This window comes from Diabrotica undecimpunctata, chromosome 1 (assembly GCF_040954645.1).
Source record: "Diabrotica undecimpunctata isolate CICGRU chromosome 1, icDiaUnde3, whole genome shotgun sequence".
NCBI lineage: Eukaryota > Metazoa > Arthropoda > Insecta > Coleoptera > Chrysomelidae > Diabrotica > Diabrotica undecimpunctata.
The window spans coordinates 36,740,875-36,749,549 of record NC_092803.1 but is presented as its reverse complement, the minus strand read 5'-3'; the positions used below and the strand labels follow the sequence as shown (position 1 = coordinate 36,749,549).

Here is an 8,675-nt window from a genome sequence, read left to right as displayed (position 1 = left end):
GACAGGAAAGAGAACCAGATCAGGAGCAGTCAGTACCATCAAATGTTGTTTTAAAACTAACAGAAAATTTACTAAACCAAGATCGCACTATCGTCGTGGACAACTATTACACCTCTGTTGAATTAGCATCGAAAGTTCTGAAAAAAAAAATACATAAATTTTGGGTACTCTACGAAGCAAAAGAAAGAATAACTCAAAAAATGTTGTTCAGAAAAAAACTAAGACGCGGCGAACATATTGCCGAGGAAAGCAACACAGGAATATTTATAGAGAAATGGAAAGACAGGAGAGACGTCCTTATGTTGACAACTAAATATGTTCCTGAAATGGTCACTCAGGCGAGAAGTTCTGGAGAAAAAACCAAGCCAAGAAGTATCATCGAGTATAACAAACACAAAGCTTATATCGACATATCCGACCAAATAAAAGCTTACAATTCTTCTTTGTGCCGTGGAGTAAAATGGTATAGAAAACTGGCTATCGAATTTATAGCTGGTTCCTGTGTAGTAAACGCTTATGTGCTCCATCAACTTATAACTAATGACAAAATGTCTATTACAAAATAACGAGAAGAAGTGATCAAAGGTCTTCTAAAATCTGCAGATCTACCAAATTTTGAGGACAACCAGAAACCAAATCACCATCTTGAGGATAGTCAGAAGAAGAGGTCTTGTAGTGGATGCTACGCCAAAATTTCAGAGGAATCAGGGCGTCAAGTTGCCAAAAATAGGGCCTCCAAAACCAAGTTTAGATGCAACGTATGTCAAAAACACTTTTGTTTGTAATGTTTATTTGATTTACATATTTCTGAATTAAAATAAATATTTTTTTGCTAAAATTTTAGTTTTAGATTTATTTTTTCCCTCATAATTTTTTGTACTTACACAATGGCCAACTGATCTCCCATTTTGCTTAACATCTCTTCAAAAGATTTCCATATAGTTTACATTGAAATGTCGCATCAGTGTTATGCGATGGGGCTCTAAGTGATTTCTGGTCCGTCGGTTTACATTGATCCCCCACGGCCAGAAGGCATTAAAATGTTTAAGCAGAATGGGGGATCACGTTGATCCTCATGGCACTTTACGTGTTAAAAATGATTTCGGAATTCTTTTACTCGACAATGTTTCTGGAGAAATAAAATACCCAACATATCTGTTCAAAACAGCCTCGCAGTTTTATACCTTACTTTCGTAATTTGTGGATAATTTTCAGTTTATTTATAATTTTATATAGTTTTTATTAAATTGTTTTTTCCTTCCATTTCACTTGTTCATATACTAACCTTAAACATTTTATGAATTTATTTATATATTATATTTTTAAGTAGTTCATTAGTTTAAGAGTAAAATGTTTGTATATGATTTAATATACGTCGCTTTTTAATAAATCATATATTTCGAAAACGACTCGAAGCCATCAAGATACAAATTTTTATATAGGTAACTTTGTCTTTTGTTTAACTTGAAAAGTGACAGTTAAGCTTTTATAAATGCGTTGTTTATTAAAACCCAAAAGATGGATTGACTGTAATTATCCATTTTATTATTTATATTGCATGAGTTTTTTTATAAATTGGCATTTTAAAACTTCTCTCTGTATGTATTATAATTAAAAACGGAAAAGGAGTTGATGGGATGCAAACGTCTGTGACCACCTGCCGGTCGCGCCGGATCTGTACGCGGTCTCCCCTGTTTGAAATTACATACTTTGTTACTCATATTCACCACTTCTGGGTACCCGAACCCGCTCGCGAAAATATAATCGCGATCCCCAACGCTCGCTGCTACACTGTCGCGGTCCGATCGCAACAGAACGGACGTCGAAAAGGGTACTGTGTTGCTGGTACTTTACGCAGTGCAGTGCTGTGCGATTTTTCTTCTATTCCATCATGTCGTGTTCAGTTTTATTGGAAATGACTTCTAATTTCTTCCAGGAACACAAGTTATAACGGTGGTGGGTGTTGTGTAGTTCTTTTTAGTTTATTTTTGGATGCGAATCTTCTATCTAGGTAAGTATATTGAGGTTATGTCAGTCGGCGAATTCGATAGTTTATTTTAAGATATTGTGACAGGAAGCTGGAATTGTTTTCTATTATTATCTAAGAGCAAGGACAATTTGTAGTAAATCGCAATTTTTCCTTGAACACTGTTTTAATGAAATACGTACCATTAATTTAATACCTTGCAACTACTACGGGGAAGTGGGAAACTATTTGCTTTTGAAAATATATCAAAACTTAAAGTATTAATGAATCTAGAAAATGTTAAATTAGGTAATGATAACAGAAACACGGCAGAATTGAAAAGAAAATAATTTAGAAAAAAAATTAGCAGCTTCAAGCTTTTTAAAATCAGTCACGTTGGTAGAGCATTATTTATAACATCATGCTGTAGAACTTATTATTTCCTAAATGAAACACCCCTTTTGCATAACTTTTCATTTAGCCGCTTGTTGCCACCGGTGGCACACGGTACCTTTTTATTTCTACTCCCTAAAGCCTGGCAGTTAATAGATATGTTGTTGATATTGCGTATACACTTAAAGTATAGTTTTAAATATATGAGTTTGCCGCCGTTCTGGCATATCATCATTTATATGGTCACAAATAAAGGCCAAAAATCTGCAGTAAAAATGGTTTATTAAAATTAAAACATTGTAGTATAACATAGATATTATACAAAACTTAGAGATAATTTTAATATTATACAAAACTAGGTGGGTTTGTGAATTTCATTAAAACAAGGAAGGCACATAGTTGGTCTATCCTCACATGTATCGCAGTAGTACACACTCTTTTTTTTTTCGGGCTGCTTTTGATCCTTGTGTTCCTGCATTTTCTTATACAGTAGACTCCCTCTATAACGAGAACTGTAATGGCAGACTAATTACCTCGTTATAAGCCGATCTCGTTATATCAGACAACAATAATACTGTGCATACATATGAATATGTAGTTTTCTAAACGATTAACTTCCTATAGTGAAGCCATTCGGAGCAATATAAGAGGCTAATAAATATTGTTTGAATGGCGTTTTTGAAAAAAAGTTATTTGCTTTTATTGTCAATGAAATAAGTTAAAACAAAAAACAGTTGTTTACTTTTATTGTTAATGATATACGTTAAAACAAAAAATCTGTACTTACATTTTTTTTTTCAACTACATAATGTATAAAGCGTATTGTCAAGGATAGCATAAACTATTGCTTTTGCAATTTTAAGAACTCTGTCATTTTTGACTGCTTTAAATTGTCCAGTATCATTACTGATACTGGACAATTATGAAATTATGATAGATATCATATTTTTTAAAGATGTGAAACAGTTGTATTTATTCATTGTAAAGAAGTTTATTGCGGGCGGCAGTTACGTTTATTGAGGGGTTGTTTAAAAAGGTATTTATTTATAGCCACGGCCGGGACAAAAACGTAAAAAAACACACGTTTTTGGATCTTATTTGCCTCGCTATAGGGGGTTATAGTTCAATACAAATTTCACGGGACATCTAATGTATCTCGTTATAAGCGAAACCTCGTAATAACTATGTTCGTTATAGAGGGAGTATACTGTATTATGAAAGCGTCTTCTTGTTTGTAACTACCTACCATATTTTTGTAACTTTACCAAAGATAATTTTGGTTTTTCTCCTCTGGAATAATATCTGGTTCACGAGGACTTTCTGTAACTTCACTTTGTAAAAGTCCTTCAATATTTTTTTTGCAAATCGATAACATAATGCTTGTTTTAGGATTATTACCATATTTATTGAAAAGAGCTCACGTATTTACTATGCATGTGCCAAGACAAATTTCGAAAAACAGTTTCTTGTACCACTTAATGATTTTTCTTAAAGGGGTATAATATGAAGACATTTGATCGGACAGTTCCACAACTTTCTTTGCCTTATTATACTCAATAACCTCAGCTGGTTTTAGAATGTCTTCACCTTGTCCTGTCGGTTGGAGGTTTACTGTATGGCTAGAAACTGTACTAATCATTAATACAGGACGTTTGTCCATCCATTTGGCAACTCTTATGCCCTCATCATTTTGTTTTCCATATATTTGCCCTTTCTTCAATTTTTTTTTGATATAAAGCTTTGAGATTTTTTTGAAATTATACTTCTATACGCGCGCTCCACGTTGAAAATTTGTATGGGAGTGAATCTGGAATCATTATATATGTAAGATAATGAGTAAGAGAGAGGCAGAAGATATATTTTCTTTCTCTTCCTCTCTCTAATATAAACATGTTCCTTTTGTATATGTATATATATATATATATATATATATATATATATATATGTATATATATATATATATATATATATATATATATATATACATATAATAATATGAAAATTACTTAGTTCTCGGGAAGAACCGCGTTGAGAATTTATTACTCGATGTTTCGGCACCCATTTTGGAGCCATTATCAAGAGTGATACGGTTCGGTTCGAGTTCGGGGTCTCAATCTGCCTACTCCCCTCACTCGAGACGTACCAGTATCGTGTTCTGTATTGCAAGAATTGTCTCTCGGCACTGAGGTCTCAATCTGCCTACTCCTCATCAGGCTATCAGGCCCAAGAAGTATAATATTTTATTCTACTTCTTATATAGCTATATTGTTACATTGTTGTTTTCAAGGTCGAATAGGGGAAAGCGATTTATCCAAAATAGGGACTATTGTTTAAGTAGAGAACTCAAAACGCCTATAATAACGAAATGTTTAAACAATAAGCATTGCAAATAGTTTAGTTAAGCCTAGATATTTAATAAATGTATGTACAGTGAATTATATTTTTCTTTTATATTGTACAATTACAATGTCAGACTGTTTTATAAAAACATTTTGAAAAAGGATCCAGATAATATAAGTATATTTTTAATGCATACTTAAAATATGCATCACATCGCAAAACATCACTTACAAAGTAAGAAATTGTGTAAATTAAGTCTAGAGACGTCATGTTTTAAATAAATAAACATTTACGAGACTGCCACATACCAAAGACCTACTTTTTCGATATATATTTATTATTAAGTTTTACTAATACCTTCAACATAAACTGATAAGGAATCGGAAGTGGCTTAGGTGAAGCGATTAGAACTCTTTGCATTTAAAATAGATATACGAAAATATGTATTTCTTTTTTATTAGAAGGAGTATACATTATTTTATTTTGACGAAATGTGTAATTATTATCAGCTTTATATACAAACAAATACATAAAAAAGGTAAAACAGACTTCTACCTACGTTCTAAACAATATCACCAGTATCGAAAACAGAGCCAAAATTTTGTTAAGTACTTCATGTAAATTTTCTGTGTAGAAGTAAATATGTGTACAAACTTTTTACAATTTTAAAATATCTTTGAAAATAAATCACAAATTGCAAAATAAATTCCTGAAAGTACTCGCCTTGGGGTACATATACTAAAATTGGAACGATACAGAGAATATTAGCATGGGCCCTGCGCAAGGACGACACGCAAAGTCATGAAGCGTTCCACATTCTTTAAAACATAAATTTCCAAAACTCTGGTCTCAGGCAATAACTTTTCCCATTATTAAACCCAATAAGCCCAAAGATATACCCTCATCGTACCGACCTATTTCGCTCACATGCAGCATGTGCAAAATAGTGGAAAAAATTTTAAATCTCCGTCTAACATGGTATTTAGAAACAAAAGATCTACTTACCTTATTTTAGAGTGGTTTTCACAAGGGACAGTCTACATTAGATAATCATATTCCACTACAAACCTCGATCAATGAAGCCTTTGCAAGCAATCAGAAGTTGATTGCAATATTCTTTGACATAACCCAGGCTTTTGATAGGACATGGAAACACTCTATATTAGCAACACTTAATAATTATGAAATTCAAGTTAAACCTTGCTTTTATAAAAAATTTTTATTAAGTAATCGTTCTATACAAGTTAAAATAAATGGAATCACAAGTTCTTCAAAAATGCTAGATAATGGAATTCCTCAAGGTTCCATTTTAAGTCCAATCCTATTTTTAGTAGCTTTTAATGCATCATAAATGTAATTAGAGCTCCTATTAAAGCTAGCATTTAAGCGGATGATATTGTTATTTACACCAAATCTAATAACCTAGTTTCAGCAACAAATATATTACAACTTATGTTAAATCGACTTCAAAACTGGGCATTACAAACCGAATTCAATTTTTCTGCAGAAAACACTCAATATGATTTATTAGTAAAAATAACACTCACCATACAATTAAATTAACATTAAATGATTTACCTATAAATCAGTCAACGGAAGTAAGTTTTTTAACGGCTAAACATACTTAAAATATTATCTAATAAATTTTGGGGTGCCGACTGTAAAACATTGATTAACCTTTACAAATCACTTATTAGATTACGTTTGCATATCTTACGGTGCTGCAAGCAAAACTGCTTTAAAAAAAATAAATAGCATACAATCTACAGCTTTCAGATTAGCACTGGGTGCCTTCAGAACTAGTCCTATTAGTAGCTTACAAGTTTTAGCGTGAGATACCTCAAATGAACTACAAATCCGATTTTCATTAAACACTTCTATTTTCTATTTTCATTAAATACTTCTCACACTACTCCGAAGTGGTATCTCATATCCTAATTATCTCCAAATTTTCAGTGATGCCTCTAAAGCTCATGACGGATACGCTGCTGCATACTACTGTAAATACACTACTCACACTATATCCATACCTACAAACTGTTGCATCCTCACAGGGGAGACCACAGCCATTTTGGAAGCCTTAATTTTCTTCAAAACGCGTAGGGAGAATAAATGTGTCATCATCACTTACTCATTAAATGCTCTATTAGGTGTAAAACAAATATACCCTACATATCTAATATTTCGGGCTATAAAAAATGAGATAAATATAATTCAATAAACTCGAAAAGAAGTAGCATTTATGTGGGTACCGTCGCATGTAGGAATAGCTGGAAATGAGAAAGCGGACAACCTAGAAAACACAAGTCGAATAAACTCACAATACACAACCAAATCTTTAAATTACCCATACTCCGATCTCAAAAACCTGATTAAAGACCACTGTATGAACATATGGCAAGACTACTGGAAAGATTCAGGAACCAAACTATATGAGATTTATCCCCTTGTGAAGACCACCTTGAATAATCCATCCAATAGAAGGGAGCAAGTAATAACTAACCGACTAAGTATTGGACACATTCCACTGACCCATAAATTCTTAATCAACAAAGAATCTTCTCCAACCTGCAGAAACTGTTCTCTCCCATTGACGGTGAAGCATATTCTAATTGACTGCCAGTACCACGAAGAAACAAGAAGAAAATATAAAATCTCAGATGACATCAAAACCACTTTAACCATAAACACTGACCATGTAATAAATTATTCAAAAGATTTACGTTTATATACATCTATTTAATGTAAATAAAATGAACTCTTGTGTACGTTACTCCACTAATAACCCTGCGTGGTTGATGTGGATTATATGTTTTTTTTAAATAAAAAAAAAAAAAATTCCTGAAAGTAGACTGGAGATATATTATGAAGTTTATTAGCGTAAGGGAATTACGATATATGATTAGAGTTTAACCATAGTATTATTAACATTTCGACGTCCAATCCAGAAGTTAAAACACTAATTATAAAGATGCCACAAAAATGTTTCTTCTTTCTTCAGGTGTCAGAACTGCTGTCAGTTATTTTTAACTGCTAACTCAAGTTATTTTGAGTAGTAACCATACTTTGATGTTACATTTGATATGTAACTCCTTCCACCTCTTTTTTCGTTTTCCTTAGCAGTTACATGTTCCTAAGTTGATCTACTCATGAGATCTTTTAAATTAGGTATTTAATACGTTCACATTTCAAAAAGGTTAAGTTAATCATCAACCGCCTCGATTTAATGTCCGCGATTCAACTCCATTGTATAGGACACTGTATACGTAACAATTAGTCAATTATATTTTAGGACGCGCTGAGACCAACTATCTGCAACAAAGAACCTTTTTCATTTTTATAAAATTGGTAAGTGCTTTTTAACTCTTTAAAACTTTTGTTTCGCCAGTGTAATGATTATTTTCCATATTTATTTATTTCACGTGCATATACTTCTTTCCTCCTTCGATCTGCTGGCCTCCTACCACTAGAATTGCATTAGCATTATTCGGTAGTATGCACTTTCTCACTTATTTTTTTGTAGTTCATTTTTTGATGTCCCGGTCTTAGACTGTGGGGGTAGGGCAATTACTTAGTAACATACTTGTAAGCTATAGGGACGGCGAAGTCGCCGACCGTAGATTTGTTAATTGAATATGAGAATATGATATACATATGCATAAAAACAAAATACTTATATACAAATGCACACATACACTGTGCTTAATTATCAAATTACCAGAGACTACACCACAACTGACATATATCTTACGGTGAGATTTGTGTGTTGAAGAAAAGTGTTGCCTAAGCGTTGCTCCAAAGATCTTGTCAAATCTGGGATACAAAAACAAGTAACTTTGCTAAATCTAAAAATAAAAATATAAAAGAAAAGAGCAGAGAGGCGACTCCTTAATGACACCAATCAGGATAACCCAGGAGAACCTTCAGCAAAGTACTACTTCGGTAGAAATAACTGTTATGAGGAGATTCGGTACAA

The 8,675-nt window shown here is 32.7% G+C and overlaps 1 protein-coding gene and 1 non-coding gene across 2 annotated transcripts in view; both read left to right on the top strand.

The window, feature by feature from the left end:
* Positions 1–1,775: 1,775 nt before the first annotated feature.
* The window catches only part of Irk1 (Inwardly rectifying potassium channel 1), a 164,434-nt gene continuing 157,534 nt past the window's right edge, over positions 1,776–8,675 (top strand). Inside the window, exon 1 of the mRNA XM_072540935.1 lies at positions 1,776–2,011. The gene's annotated coding sequence lies outside the window, so the exon portion shown is untranslated. The remainder of the gene's footprint in view (positions 2,012–8,675) is intronic.
* Positions 5,415–5,520, top strand: LOC140432949 (U6 spliceosomal RNA). Its single transcript, XR_011949855.1, has one exon. It is a non-coding gene; the product is annotated as a U6 spliceosomal RNA (small nuclear RNA).